This window comes from Chelonia mydas, chromosome 22, assembly GCF_015237465.2.
Source record: "Chelonia mydas isolate rCheMyd1 chromosome 22, rCheMyd1.pri.v2, whole genome shotgun sequence".
Taxonomy (NCBI): domain Eukaryota; kingdom Metazoa; phylum Chordata; order Testudines; family Cheloniidae; genus Chelonia; species Chelonia mydas.
Genome location: NC_051262.2, coordinates 15,158,457 through 15,173,076, shown reverse-complemented (window position 1 = coordinate 15,173,076; position 14,620 = coordinate 15,158,457). Strand labels below are relative to the sequence as shown.

General features: G+C 48.6%; 1 long non-coding RNA gene across 1 annotated transcript; it reads left to right on the top strand.

The window, feature by feature from the left end:
* The first annotated feature begins 330 nt into the window (after positions 1-330).
* On the top strand, positions 331-4,219 carry LOC122463549. Its single transcript, XR_006287017.1, has 3 exons — positions 331-464; positions 1,708-1,806; positions 2,815-4,219. It is a non-coding gene; the product is annotated as an uncharacterized LOC122463549 (long non-coding RNA).
* Positions 4,220-14,620: the final 10,401 nt, after the last annotated feature.

The window sequence follows — 14,620 nt, the reverse complement described above, 5'->3', positions numbered from 1 at the left end:
TCCTTTCCCCAGGCTGACATTCCCCAGTCCCCATGTAAAGTGGGTCAATACAGCGTTCTGCCAGCTGGTGCACAGGTCCCCCTTGTGCACACAACCATAACCTTTCAAACATCCCAAAGCTCCCTAATTACTAGCCTGCTTTCTATCCGTCCACTGTGATACAGAAGAGCCAGAGGGGCAGTGGGAGAGTGGTCGAGGGGAGATATATAAAACCTAGGCTAATTAAGGCGTGTTTCCTTGTAGACTAAGGAAGGTTACTACAGGTTAATTGGAGCACCTGTAGTCAATTATCAGAAACCTAATAAAAAACCCCTGTTTTAGGCAGATGGGGTTTTAGGCAGGTGTCAGGAAGGAGAGAGAATTGGAGTTTGGTGGTGTGTTGCTGAGAGCTGAAAGACCAGAAAACCAGAGGAAGGGAGACTCCTTCTCCAGCGTCAAGGACTGAGGGTAACCCTACCCAGAGGGTAAGAAACCTGTAGGGATTGAGAGGGGCTATGGCTCAGAGTGAGGTGTAAACCCAGACTGCTTCCCTCTTCTGTCACCTTCCTGGGCCACTAGTGGGGCCCTTGGTGCCCCAAGAGCAGGTGAAAGGGGTGGTGTTCTAGTCCCCTACCAAGAAAAGCATAGGACCCACCATACTAACATGGGCCATTCTGCCACACACTCTAACCACATGGAACAAACCTTTTGCTTCTCTGTGCCTATCTGGCTCCCTGTCCTATTCACATCCCATCTCCAGACAGGTCTTTTTCATGCTACATGGCTCCTGAACAGCCCCCTCTGCTGTAAATGTTAGCACCATTCACTCAGTCTTGGCTGAATGGAGGCTCAGTCTGTGAGTTTTCATCCTTGCTCCAACCTGTTTTAGACATTTCCTAAATCCCTTGAACTTCACAGGGCAGGGAAATTGATGCACAAATAATTGGCTCAAAGTCACTGAGACAGTGGTGTAGCTGGGAATAGGTCCCCAGAGCTCTGGCTTGGAGTCCTCTGCTCTAAATGTCATCTCTAGAACGTGAGCTTGGCTTTTGCACCTGAACCTTCACTCTTTCTATCATATGGTGAAAGCCCATGTTTCTGCACATCTCAGAGTGCAGATTGCAATCATAGTGGGAGTAAAATGTCAGATTAGAGACAATTACTATCTGCTTTATAAGCAACACTAGCATTTGATTGCTCTTGGGAGACTGACTTGATAAGTGCTCATATGTCCCCTCTGTATATAGTACATTATGTGGACAACCGCCATAAGGCAGGTGTACACTGCCCACATCTCGTGATAAGCGATCATCTCTTCAATGCTATCTGCTGGTAATTAGCTCCTCTTGGGGGTGGTGTCTTTGGAGCAAACTCACAGGGCAAGGAAGCTGTGTTCTCTGTGGCGCTGCCCGTTTAATCGCTTCCCAGTGTGATCGGGAAAGAGAGAAGCAATGTGACAGAGCTTGTGCAACAATGCTGCTGGCGAGGTAGCATCAATTTAGACCTGTTGCAAGCTCTTAGAGCAGCAGCTCAGGCTGGGAGAAGAATATGGAGTGTTCTCCCCCATCAGAGCAGCCCATCAGCCATGCCCAAGATGGTCTCTGGAATGCTTCCCCTTTGCTCACCAGGCAGGGCAGGCTACATAAAGAAATGCCCTCTGCTCCCTGCTTGCTTATTTACTGGGAGGTGTGAAATAATCATGTTAATTTCTCTCACTCCTCTCCCCAGGCTGATCATTGGCAATGCTCAAAGTTGCTCAAGCAATCAAAATGCAACATGGAAATCTCGGCCTTCCAGACTAAATTCAACCCATGCTGAGGTTCCCAGGTACTGCTCAATCCCTACTCAGCCCTTAATGTGGCCATTAAACCCTTAATGTGGTAGTTATTTGGTGATTAAAGCCTTGGGCAGGCTCTCTGTGCAGAGGTGATGTTTCCTCTGCCCAGAGACTGCTGGACTATTTTGAATGCCACCCTTAAGGCTTTTAGAGATGTGCTGCCCCAGGAAGAAACGTGTTTTCTGGGTCTCTTTTTACATGTGCTGTTTCATTACACCTTGTTTAACAGCTGCCTCTTCCCCCCCCTCCCCCTTTTTTTAGAGAAGTCCTTCTGATGTTATTGAATATTTATATTTCAGTTGCACCATGATGCCCTGACCTGGGGCCATGTGTGATAAGTGTTACACAGCAAGGCAGACATGCTCCCTGCAACTAAGAGCTTTCAGCTGAGCCAGTGAGGGATACCTTTGACAGGCAATGGGGCTCCTGCTCTCTAGGATGATACATATCCACTCTCTGCATCTTTCCTCCCAGACTTGAATAATTTATTGGCTTGAAATGTCACACAGAAATGTTTTCTCTGCCCCACAGCCTTGTTGAAGTGCCTCCTGGTTTTCCCATAATAAATGGGTCTGCACTTGCTTTGCAATTTGTTGCAAACCAAAAAGAGAAATCTGCTGCTGCCGTCTTCTGTTTGTCAAATCACTGAAACACACATCCAGTTAGATTTGCAAGGACCAGAGTGGCTGTCTGTACTGCTGTGAGCTCATCTCCTATAAACAAACACGAGAGGGTCACGTCAGCCCTTGCTATTTTTCTTCAGGGGACCAAGATGCTTCAGCAACCTGACAGCAAATTAAGGAGACCTCTTTGGTTAAAACGTAGCACTAGTTGAACAGGAGAGGGAGCCCATGGCTGGTGTTGAAGTGTGAAGCTGATCTGCTGGCCATTAGTGGGTCAAAGTTGGTTGTGAGGCGTGAAAAATAGAAAACACTGTTGTATGCTCATTTTATCAGCTTCAACAGTCTCCGCCCCCTTAGCCTTCTTTTTCATACCAGGGTGGATTTCTTCAAGTTGTCTGGTTCATGAGGATCCAGGTGGGGGATGGCCCATTAAGAGCTGGGGCCAGATCCCAAGCTGGTGTGAAGAAGAAATTCTGCTGTGATAGTGCGGTGTGGTGATAGGCCAGAGGCCACAGACAGATGTGGGTAGAACCAGTTGAAGTAATGGGAGGATGCACATGTCTCTGGATTGGGCTAGCGTGCTCAGGATCAAGACCTGACTGAGTACATGGGATTTATTGTAACTGCCTCTGACCACCTTTGTGAAACTTACTTTCATTCTCTTTGCTCTGAGAGCCTGGCATCTCATCTGCATAGCACCAGCGTCAGTGTCCACTGTTCCTCCTTATATATCAAATATTGCAAGTGTCCAGCTAAACTGCAACAGCTATGTTGCCATCCCCTCTCAGGTTTGCTTTATCCACCCATTGTGTCCTGCCATTCACCAAGTAAGCGCTATGGGACAAGGTCTGTATATACAGTAGTTAGCACTCTGGAGCCTTGACCAGAGATTCTCAGTGCCACTGCTATGATCAAGAATCATATATGGAAGGCCCAGAGCTAGCAGGTTTAAAGGGAACAAGAATGTGTCTGCTCCCCCACAGGAGAAAGGGGGAAAGCTAGCTTGAGTAAGCTTTACATAAATTATCAGATTGCACCAAGCAGCATCATAGAAATGTCAGGCTGGAATGGACCTCAAGAGGTCTTCTAGCCCACCCCCCTGCACTGAAGGAGGGTTAAGTACACCTAATCCACCCCTATGTCTTTGGGGTTGGGAGGAGGATGGGCCTTCTCCCCCGCCTCCCCCCCAGCTATTGTGCCACTTCCTGCAGTCACCCCTTCTCTCGGAGCATCTTGCACTCTGCTCACATACATTCCTGGTATAAAGGTCAACATGCCTCAGTGACCCAGGTTAAAAGTGAGCTTTGTTTTCATTGTGCCTTGAAGACTAATGCTGTGGCCATTCTGCAGAGGAACAGGGAGGAGGAAATCCAAAGGAGGGTCAGAAACAGTGAGGATGGCTTAGACCTGTTGATTACAGACCATAGAGCTGGACAGAAAGCCTGGGGAACTGACTGCATTCCTCCTGCATAGCTCTGCACCATGGATTCCCAATCAGCAGCAGATAGGCCTGTGCTGTTTCCTTGGCTGATAAGCACCATGTGTATCCTTGTTTCCACTTTGTTGCACAAAGCCAGTGTGATCTAAGGATGCATTTGGCTGCGGGCACAGCAAAAGACAGAGGGTGTATGGAAAAGCAGCTAAGTAATGCATGCAGCACTAGGCGCAACTGTTAAAGGGGGACATATCCCATCTCAGTTTCTTACCATCTTGCTTAGGGGGCTGGAGGACTATTGGATTGTCACTCCTAGTCCTCTACCGTTTCTTTAACTTGGTTACACCAGTGCATGCTGCTAAAGATTTTGGCTGGGTGACTGCATGGCTTTTCAGAGATTTCTCAGGCCTGAGGGGCTGTTTCCTGCTCAGAGAGGAAGTGGCTCAGGCCTTAGCCAGAGAGTTGCCTGTACGCTGGGTTACTGTTTCATTTGTTACACTGCCATGTTGAGGATTTTGAGGTGAGCCCTTCTCCTGGAGGAGCATGCAGTAGTTCTGCTCCAAGGAAATGCCTGGAACATTTGGCTTTTCACAGCAGGGGGTCCGGCTTTCTCCAGCGTTCGTCTCACGGTAGGGGCTGGGCTCCTCTAGAAGCAGGCTCTCACCCTGTACACTCTTCACCAGTGCCACACATCACTCATCTCAGATAATAGCTTCCCCCTCCCTCTCCTCACATGGACCTCTCTTTCCCTTGATTTCCATAAATTACCAGCATCAGAAAGGTGGACTCTAAAAAGTGGGGTTCTAGAGAACTCAGATACCATGGTGATGGGCACTGCAGAAAATCCTAAAGCTAGAAAACCTCTTCCCCGCACCATACCAAGCTAGCTCTGCTGTCCCCTCTGCCGCCTTCAGGTTTGCAGCCAACACAGCAAAAGGCCAGTGGTCACATAAGGTCAGAGAATACTGAGCTTTGGCCCTTGGAAGTGTCTCTGTGCAGAGGATTCTGAGCATCCAACAGGCCAGCCATGTAACTGAGCTGCACTCATGCACCCAGGATGAAAATGGAGCACTACCTCCACCATGTGGAGACTAGGAATCACAAGGTCTCTGCAACCAGCTGCACTGAGACAACCCTGCCAGCTCTCTGGCTCACTCAGAGGCTGGGTGCTCACAGCGTGTGTTGAGATCCATGCATGGAAGGGGCTGTAGAGGCGCAAAGAGCGGTCATGTCCCTGTCCCCAAGACTGAGTATCCAAAGCCAGGTAACAATGTGCCATGGGTCCTGTAAGTGACATTTTGCATGAGAGTGCAGAGTCCTGATCCTGTGTTAGGAGGTGAAAGGGTTAAACCTCCCTCCTTTGGCAAGTTGGGATCCCAGGTATGCACCCTCAGTGCAGAAATTGGGCCAGGTGGGGGCGATTCTTCATCAAGAGGAGCAGCCATAGCTCAGCAAGCAGAAGCAACAGGCTGCTTGCTGAGAGGGGCTGATATCCCAGGAGCATGGTTGGGCTGGCTGCTGGCAGTGGGGGCAGATACCACAGAATCACAGTAATGTAGGGCTGCTAGGGACCTCAAAGTCATCAAGTCCAGCCCCTGCGCTGAGGCAGGATCAAGTAAACCGAGACCAATGGCTCTCAAACTTCATTGCACCGTGACCCCTTTCTGACAAGAGAAATCACTACATGACCCCAGTGCCGTGTGTTACTCAGAATAGTTAGTATTTTAAATAAAAATTGCATTACAAGGCCAAATCTACACAATCCACCATATCTGCCGCCCATGAAGCTGTGGGCTGGGGCTTCAGCCCCACCACCAACCCTGGAGTTCCTGGCTAGGGGTTTCTACCCTGGCAACCCCATCAAAATGGGGTCATGACCCACACTGAGAACAGCTGACCTAGACCATCCCTGACAGGTGTTTGTCTAACCTGTTCTTACAAACCTCCAATGATGGAGATTCCACAACCTGCCTTGGGAGCTTATTCCAGATCTTAATTACTTTTTTGGACTACCAGGTTTTTCCTAATATCTAACCGAAATCTCCCTTGCTGCAGATTAAGCCCATGGTTTTCTAAACTTTTTATCATTTTTGTTGCTCTTCTTTGGACTCTTTCTAATTTATCCACATGCACCCTGAATTGGACACAGTACTCCAGTGCCCAACAGAACAAGATAATTGTCTCCATGTCTTACATATGATCCTCCTGTAATAAATGCCAGAATTATATTAGCCTTGTCATAAATATAAAGGGAAGGGTAAACACCTTTAAAATCCTTCCTGGCCAGAGGAAAAACCCTTTTACCTGTAAAGGGTTAAGAAGCTAGGATAACCTCACTGGCACCTGACCAATGAGGAGACAAGATACTTTCAAAAGCTGGGGGGAGGGAAAAACAAAGCCTCTCTGTCTGTGTGATGCTTTTGCTGGGGACAGAACAGGAATGGAGTCTTAGAATTTAGTCAGTAATCTAGCTAGATATGGGGTAGATTCTGTTTGTTTAAATGGCTGAGAAAATAAGCTGTGCTGAATGGAATGGATATTCCTGTTTTTGTGTCTTTTTGTAACTTAAGGGTTTGCCTAGAGGGATTCTCTGTTTTGAATCTAATTACCCTGTAAGGTATTTACCATCCTGATTTTACAGAGGTGATTCTTTTTTCTTTTTACTTCTATTAAAATTCTTCTTTTCAGTAACTGAATGCTTTTTCATTGTTAAGATCCAAGGGTTTGGGTCTGTGGTTACCTATGCAAATTGGTGAGGATTTTTATCAAACCTTCCCCAGGAAAGGGGGGGTAACGTTTGGGAGGATTTTGGGGGGGAAAGACGTTTCCTAACGGACTCTTTCCTAATAAAATAATACCGGTTAGACGTTTGGTGGTGGCAGCGAAAGTCCAAGGGCAAAGGGTAAAATAGCTTGTACCTTGGGGAAGCTTTAACCTAAGCTGGTAAAAGTAAGCTTAGGAGGTTTTCATGCAGGTCCCCACATCTGTACCCTAGAGTTCAGCGTGGGGAAGGAACCTTGACAAGCCTGTTTTGCAACTGTTTCACATTGTTGGATCTCATTCAACTTGTGATCCACTATAATCCCCAGATCCTTTTCAGCAGTACTACCCCCTAGCCAGTTAGTTCCAATTTTGTAGTTGTGTATTTGATTTTTTCCTTCCTAAGTGTAGTGCTTTGTACTTGCCTTTCTTAAATTTCACCTTGCTGAATTCAGACCAATTCTCATCCTGTCCTCCAAAGTGCTTGCAATGCAACCCCTGCCAGCTTAGTGTCCGCTGCACATCTTAAAAGCATACTCTCCACTCCATTATCCAAGTCATTAATGAAAATATTTAATGGTACCAGACCCAGGACTGACCCCTGCAGAACCCCATCAGATACATGCTCCCCATTTGACAGCAAACCGTTGATGATGACTGAGTATGGTCTTTCAACCAGTTGGCACCCATTGTACAGTAAGGTCATCTAGACTGCATTTCCCTAGTTTGCTTAGGAGACTGTCATGTGGGACTGTTTCAAAAGCCTTACCAAAATCAAGATATAGATCTACTGGTACACACCATCCATTAGGACAGTAACCTTGTCAAAGAAGGCAATTAGGGTGGGTTTGGCATGATTTGTTTTTGAAAAATACAGGCTGGCTATTCCTTAACCCGATTATCCTCTAGGTGCTTACAAATTGATTGTTTAATATGTTCTATCTTTCCAGATATCAAAGTTAGGCTCACTAGTCTGATCCCCCAGTTCCTTTTTGTTCCCCCTTTTTAAAGATAGGTACTATGTTTGCACTTCTCTGGTCCTCCAGGATTTCACCCATTCTCCATGAGTTCTCAAAGATAATTGCTAGTGGTCCTGTGATTGCTTCAGCTAGTTCCTTAAGTATTCTAGGATGAATGTCATCAGGCCCTGCTGACTTGAATACATCTAACTTTTCTAAATATTCTTTAACCTGTTCTTTCCCTATTTTGGCTTGCATTCCTTCCCCTTTGTTAACCTTTTTAGTGAAGACTGAAGCTAAACTGGCACTGAACACCTGAGCCTTCTTGCTATCATTACCTTATTAGCTCTACCACACACCATGTCCCACATCCTGTAAGTGTTCCTGGATGAACCCCTATCCAAGGACTGACCTACACTCACCCTGCTTAGCTCCTGAGAGTTGAGGCGATCACAATACCTGGCCATTGGGCATAAACTGTTTTAATATATTACACATATAAATGACCAGAGCCACAAGGAGTCAGGTTTCACCAGCAAGATCTTGGTCAGCATGGCTTTTTTTCCCTTGGCAACCTGGAAACCTGTGCCTATTGAAAGGGCCACAGAGTGGCACCATCTACCCACACAAAACAAGCAGCTGGCTGTAACTCTGAAACGTTCATTGTTTTAATCCCATGATCACCCACATTCCACCCAAAGGGGGGTGTCCCAGTCAGGTCTAGTGTTGAAAATTATTTGCATCAGAATTAGTCATGGAACTCATGTTGCAGAAAAAACAAGTTATTGGGTTCAATACAGGGGAAAGTGGGTGTAATTTAATAGCCTGTGCTATACAGGTGCTCAGACAAGATGATCTAATGGTCCCTGCTGGCCTTAAGTGCTATCGGACTATGAAGAGTCCTTTATACCAAAGGAAGGAATCCCACAGTGTTTTCACTTCCATACCAATTTGGGAGACCCCTTACCTGTGTTCCACCCACTGGCCCTCACTGTCTTCTCTGTGACAGGGTTCAAACACCTTGGGGATTGGAACTCCTTTGTTGGGGAGGAGCATTATCCAGACCTCGACATTATCCAGACATTCAACAGGAAAGTAACACCTGGCAAGCTCAGGAGGCTATACTGCAGGGACTAGTTCTGCACTGGCCCCAGGGAGATTGACTAGCTGGGCTAGGTCTGCGAAGTCTCTTCCATCTCCGAGGTCTGTGCTACATAGAAGGTGGTTAGCAAATGATTTGCTGGTGGTGCCACCTAATGTAAATGCAAAGGCCTATGCATGAGGGAAGCTCTCCTAGGGGCCCCACTTCTCCACTGTCTGTACCACATGCCCCTGTGGTTCCCCTCCTGCTGTATGTGTAATAACCCCCTTCTTCTGCAGCAAACAGTGACAAAGAGTTACAGTCCAACAGGGCTTTCCCCAGCCCCCTCCCCACTGGAGCTAACAGTTAAGTTTGGGGCTTAAAAGACTTCTTAGCATCTCTTTATGGTGGGATTTTCAAGGACACGAGTCCCATTGCCTTTCAGTGCAAATAGCAAACTGGCTTTCAGTGGGACTTGTGCTCCCATGCACACTGGCACTCTTGAAAAGCCCACCATTACATTTTGGCATAGGTTGGTCCAGGCTCACATCGTCCATCTCTAACAGGAAATGGATATGTGCACTGTTTGACCTAGTGGTTCCAGCAGGGACATCAAGAATCAGGACTCCTGGGGTGTAGGGACTGGGGCATGCGTGGTCAGAGCCACACTCAGAAGCTAGGAACCAAAGCCAGAGTCAGAATCACCCCAAGGTTTCAAGGCCAAAGTTGGGGGTCACACCAAAGGATACACCAGAATCCGTGTCAGGAGTCACACTGAGGGTCAGTTCAGGATTGGAGTTGGAGTCAGACAGCCATGCCAGGGGTCAAGCCAGAGTCAGCTAGCAGTTGCAAAGGTCAGACTGGAGATAGGGTCCAGTCCAGCACAGCAGCCCATCAGGACCTCACTCAGTTGCTCAGAAAACTTCCTGCGCCTCTTTCTGGCTTAAGTAGTGTGTCTAGGCCAATCGGTGGAGCCGGATGTCTGCTCCAATCAGGAGCTTCATGGGTGGAGCCCCTGGTGGGCCAGAGTTACACTAGCCCCCTCCCCTGCTGGTGCCAGAGAGCTGTCACATGGCAGTCATGGTCTGCATACCACTTGGGGACCCACAGGCCTGCATTCAAGCTCTGCGCTCTCTTATGCTAAGTTCTATCCCTTGCTCTCAGACCAACAGAATCCAACCCTAAATTAAGGTCAGTGAAAGACTCCCACTGACTTCAGTGCGGGTCAGACCAAGTTGTAGTTGTGTGTCCTTCTGTAGGTCCTGCCTCTCCCTGTGCCTCAATGACAGGAGTTGTAAAATTGGTATGCTGGTAGGCCAAACAGTGTATAATTCTCAGTTCAGAATGCAGGCTGTGTATTTGTCTCTAGGCATGTATTGACAGCTGACTGCTCCAGGGGTGCAGTGAAAATGAATCAATGCTTGTAAAGTGCCGTGGGACCTTTGAACAAAGACAAGCATGCTAGCTGCCCATCGTTATGATGTTACCAATAAACCTCTTATTTCCCTGGAGCTGCTATATTTTGGCCTCCAGGTAGGCTAAAATATTTGGTTTGCTTTCCTCCTTTAGTTTCCCAAGCTGAGCCAAGTGCACTGATTCTCTGCATGGAGCGAGTATGGGGTTTGGATGCCTCATCATGGCAGTAGTGAGCTTAGCGCTCATGTCATGAGTGGGAAGAGGGGCCCTGGTTAGCGAAGCCTGTTGCTTGCATACACAGCTCTGCCCATGCACCACTGTCCTGATCTACTACCCCCTGCTATACCAGCCCTGGGCTCCTCACCACAGCTGCACAGCTTGGGCGGTGCATTTCAATCCTGACCTGAAGCCCCCACCCTGTATTCCAGCCCTGCCTGCCCATCCTGCAAAGACTTCCAGCCCCATGGGAGGCCTCCCAGTTCAAACTGAGCAGCATCCGCTGCAGCCCACGTGTCTGTTAGAAAGTGAAATGAGATCAGCTGCTAAATTATGCTCTAGAGCTCCTTCAGCAACCTGACCATATCGAATCTTCTACTGGGTGAACCCTTAGTAGGTTCTGGGGAGGATGGACTGACTGGTGATGTTCTGGATGGATCTCTCCATCCACCACCACCCTATTGGGACTCTAGGTCAGGGCACAGGAGAAATGAGACCTGCCATTCTCCTGGATTTGCAAACTGCCCCAGCTGGAAGACACAGCTGGAATTTGGAAATGCATTCCATGCTAAGAATGTGTTTCTGTTCCATGAACAGGGCAAAGCCCATGCAGTGATCGATGAGCCTGATATTAAAATACAACACTGCTGTATTAATCTAAACCACAGCAGTGAGGCTATCAGAAGAAATGCTGCTTTGGACCATTTCTGTAGAATAGTGTAGTCATTTTTTATGAGTGGAAGCAGTTGTGTGCTACCACTGAACCACTAATTTGAATTCAAACAGTGGAGCTCTGCTGCAGGAAGCATTTGTAGTTTCCTCCAAGGCACTGTTTGCTATGCTAAATTGCCTGGCTTCGCTCTGCTCTCAATGGGCGTTTCCCTTGGCATGCTGTCAACACACCCTCTGATTTGACACATACCCAGATCCATGCCCTGTAAAAGCAGCTTCCACCCTGCATCATTTGCTGTCGTCATTATGGACACTGTTGTTGTTGCACTTGTAGAAGGTGAGGCTTTTAGAGATGTGAGCCTAACTTGGCTTTCTTATCACTTGGTGCTAGAACAGAAAGGGATGAGGGAATTAGTGACCTTTAAGAGTCTTTGGGAGACCAATGAAAAATCACCTGCCAAAGGAAAACAATGAAGAGAAAATAACCAACGATGAGACACCGCTACAGAACATGTTAGTTCCGTGCCAATATTCTCTCTTTTACACCCAACTCAGCAAGGCAAGTAAGTAGCTAATTAGGTTCCTAAACCATTGACAGTGTTGTGCAGCACCTCTGGAAAGCAGCCTGGTCCAGGCTTCCGCCTTAGCTGATGGGATTTGTGCTGAAGATGCGTCCTTGCGACTCAGTTGGAGAGCGCTGGCCTGGGGTGAAGATATCTTGGCTGTCAATGGAGCCTGCTGCTCAGCACAGAGTTAGGTGCCCAGCAAGCAGCAGCTTATTGGCTGATTTTAGCAACCAAGAGCAGCTCATTGGTTGCACAATGTGCTGAGTGATGATGCAGAAGGCAGGTAGATCGGAGCTGGGTTTTCCCACCCTGCACAAAACTGTGGCTCTGCAGGCCACGGCCGCCAACTGCTGGCACTTCCACACTTTAGGCAACTGCGCCACCTATAGGAGATGCCCCAGCTGCCTTGATCTCACATCCTTAGGCTCCAGTTCTGTCCCGATTATGGTGTCTCTGGAGTAAAAATTCTCCTGCACCGTGACAATACTCACAGTTCCTTTGGCTGCTGAAATTTTCCATTACCCTATACACCACCTCTCCCCGACTCTGGTAGTAGGGCCTTGTGTTAAACGGGGACACGTACCCATCTGGAAGGTGACGTTGGTGCCAAACAACCCCAGGGAAGTCTATGGAACTGTCCTCTTGCTGCTGGCTTGGGTTTAGTTTAACCCTTTCACTCCTGGGAGGCTCTGTGCACTGGCTCTATCAAGTCAACTTTAGCGAGAGAACAATTCCATGGAAACTGGTGCAACCTGAGGATGCACCTGATCAGTCATTGGCATCTGGGAAGCCCCAGCTGCTCTACCTGGATGTATTTGGACTCTGCCTCTGTGCATGTCAGTGTGAGCTGGATGTCCCTGGAGCATTCAGCAGCTGACCGGTATGGTCTAATTCACCTTGCCTGCAATGCTTGTCAGTGGAACTTAGCTGGCCTGCTCTCCCCCAGCCCGGCACTTTGGGCTCTCCTTTACACATGTGCAAAGGGCAGCCAACATGGGTCTAAACTGCTGCGGAATCAGAGCTCTTCTCTCCCTCACCCCTTTGATAGCATTTTTAGGCTCTCTGTGCACAGGGGTAACTGATGGCGTAAGGTACAATCCAATGCAGGATTCATCTTCGTGTGCTCTACCAAGCCATGCTTACCACACTGGCTCTCAGAGGCATGTGTGATTCCCACAGAGGATCTGAATAAAGAGGATTCAAAGGAAAGGCTTAAGCAGACTCAGGGCTAAATTCAGCTAGACAGAGCTTCCCCCCAGAGCTCGACTCCACCCCTGCACTGAGCAGCTAATGCTGTTATTTGCATCAGCAGAGGATGCCAGGCTGTTTTCGGTGTGAGGAACTTGCAAACAAGGCGGGGGCTAAAGCAGCAGGGAGGGGTGTGTTAGAGCAGCGGGCATGGTTCTTGTTCCTGGCTTGGCCACAGACTCACTGGGTGACTACAGCTAAGTTGCTTCAGCTCGTGCTGCCTTGATTTCCCTGTCTATGAAATGGCAACATTACTGACCCACCTTTGTAAAATACACTGAGGCCTACAGTGGAAAGGAGCTGTCAGTTCAAAGCACTGGTATTATCTGAGAAGTGCTGTAAGTCAATGTATCAGTGAAGTGAAATGGGAGGGGTGAGGTTTCTTTGCTGAAGGCTGGACTGAATCATCTTCTCCTTCCTAAGTGTTGTTTCCCTTCTCCCTCTCTCTCCAGCCTATTTAGCCTATAAGCCCAGCATGACAAGAACCGTTAATCACTCTGCACATCATCTGGCACAATAGGGCCCTGATCTTGGTTGTCTCTGCGCACTACTATAATACACCTAATAAATGAAATTACAAGGTTTCTCTTCCCCTTTGACAAAGCTTTGCTAAATTTAAGCTTTTGGAAACAAACGAGGCATTTCAGCCCAGGCCTTGTGGTATGCAATAGTTACTTATCTCCAAGGCGATAGCCATGAAAATAACTCTCCCCCCCCCCCCGTAAATAATGGGTCACAATTCTATGGCCATGCACCTCACAGCTTACTGAAGAGCTGCAGCCAGGTCTAAAGCTGCCTTGAACAGGAGGTGTGTCCTTGGGAAGGGGCCCACAGCCTACAGAGAAAAGTGCAAGGCATGTCAGACATCAGGCTGTTCTCTTCTCCATGAGCTCAAGTGCTGACAGACTAGGGTCAGGCTACTGTAGGTGCAAACTTCTCCTGTCCATTGGCCCATTCACTAATGTGCTTCAACTCTGCCTTGGGGGGGGGGTCCCCCTGCAGTAGGGGGCATGGAGTTAAGTTTCTGTGGCCTAGGCAGACCTTGCTCTGGCTCCCACTGAGTGGACTACACAGTAGCAGGTGGGGTTTTGTGCCATGGACACCTGGCTCACTAGGAACTGGGCTTAGATACCTCCAGCCTGTTTCACAATGGCCAATGCGCAAGTGGGAGGGGAGCGTTTTGGCCACGAGCACTTGGAGCAGCTTGTTCCAGGCTGTTGTGTTTCTATAGCACCCATCACCACCATATCTGCAGCCCCTGCACTTCCTGGGGGGCAGGAAATGCCTCACACTGTCACCACGCTGGTCCCAGTGGCCCCGATCAACAGGGGCTGAGACTGTGGCACGGACAATGCCTTTAACCTCAGAGTAAGAAAAGGTCTGGGGCAGCTCTCCAAAGACCCTCTCTGTTGCCCTAGGGTCTCTGGGGGAGCAGGCTCCAAGACTGGCTAATCTGACGGTGGAGCTTTTGGAGGGGCAGGAGACCAAGTGGGGACCATAGGTCAGAGGATGGGATTCAGGAATCTCTGGGGTTTCCCCGAATCAATGAGAGGAATAACATTTCTACGAGGTGAGTTTAGCAATCCTCCTTCCTGTGTCCTGCGGCTGACCTCATGGTCTGAGCCTGTGCACTGACGCTGCACTGAGAGCTCCGGGGCGGGGAGCTCATGCTCTATCTCCACGCCCTGTCTCGACCACAATGCTAATGCTCTCGGGAGAGGAGGCTGGGCCTGGAGTCTGCTCTCCTCCTGCTGCAGGGTGGGGCTTGCAAGGTCTGGGAGCTGCCACAGCCTCCCAGAAACAACCCCAGAGCCCAAAAGGTCAGCAG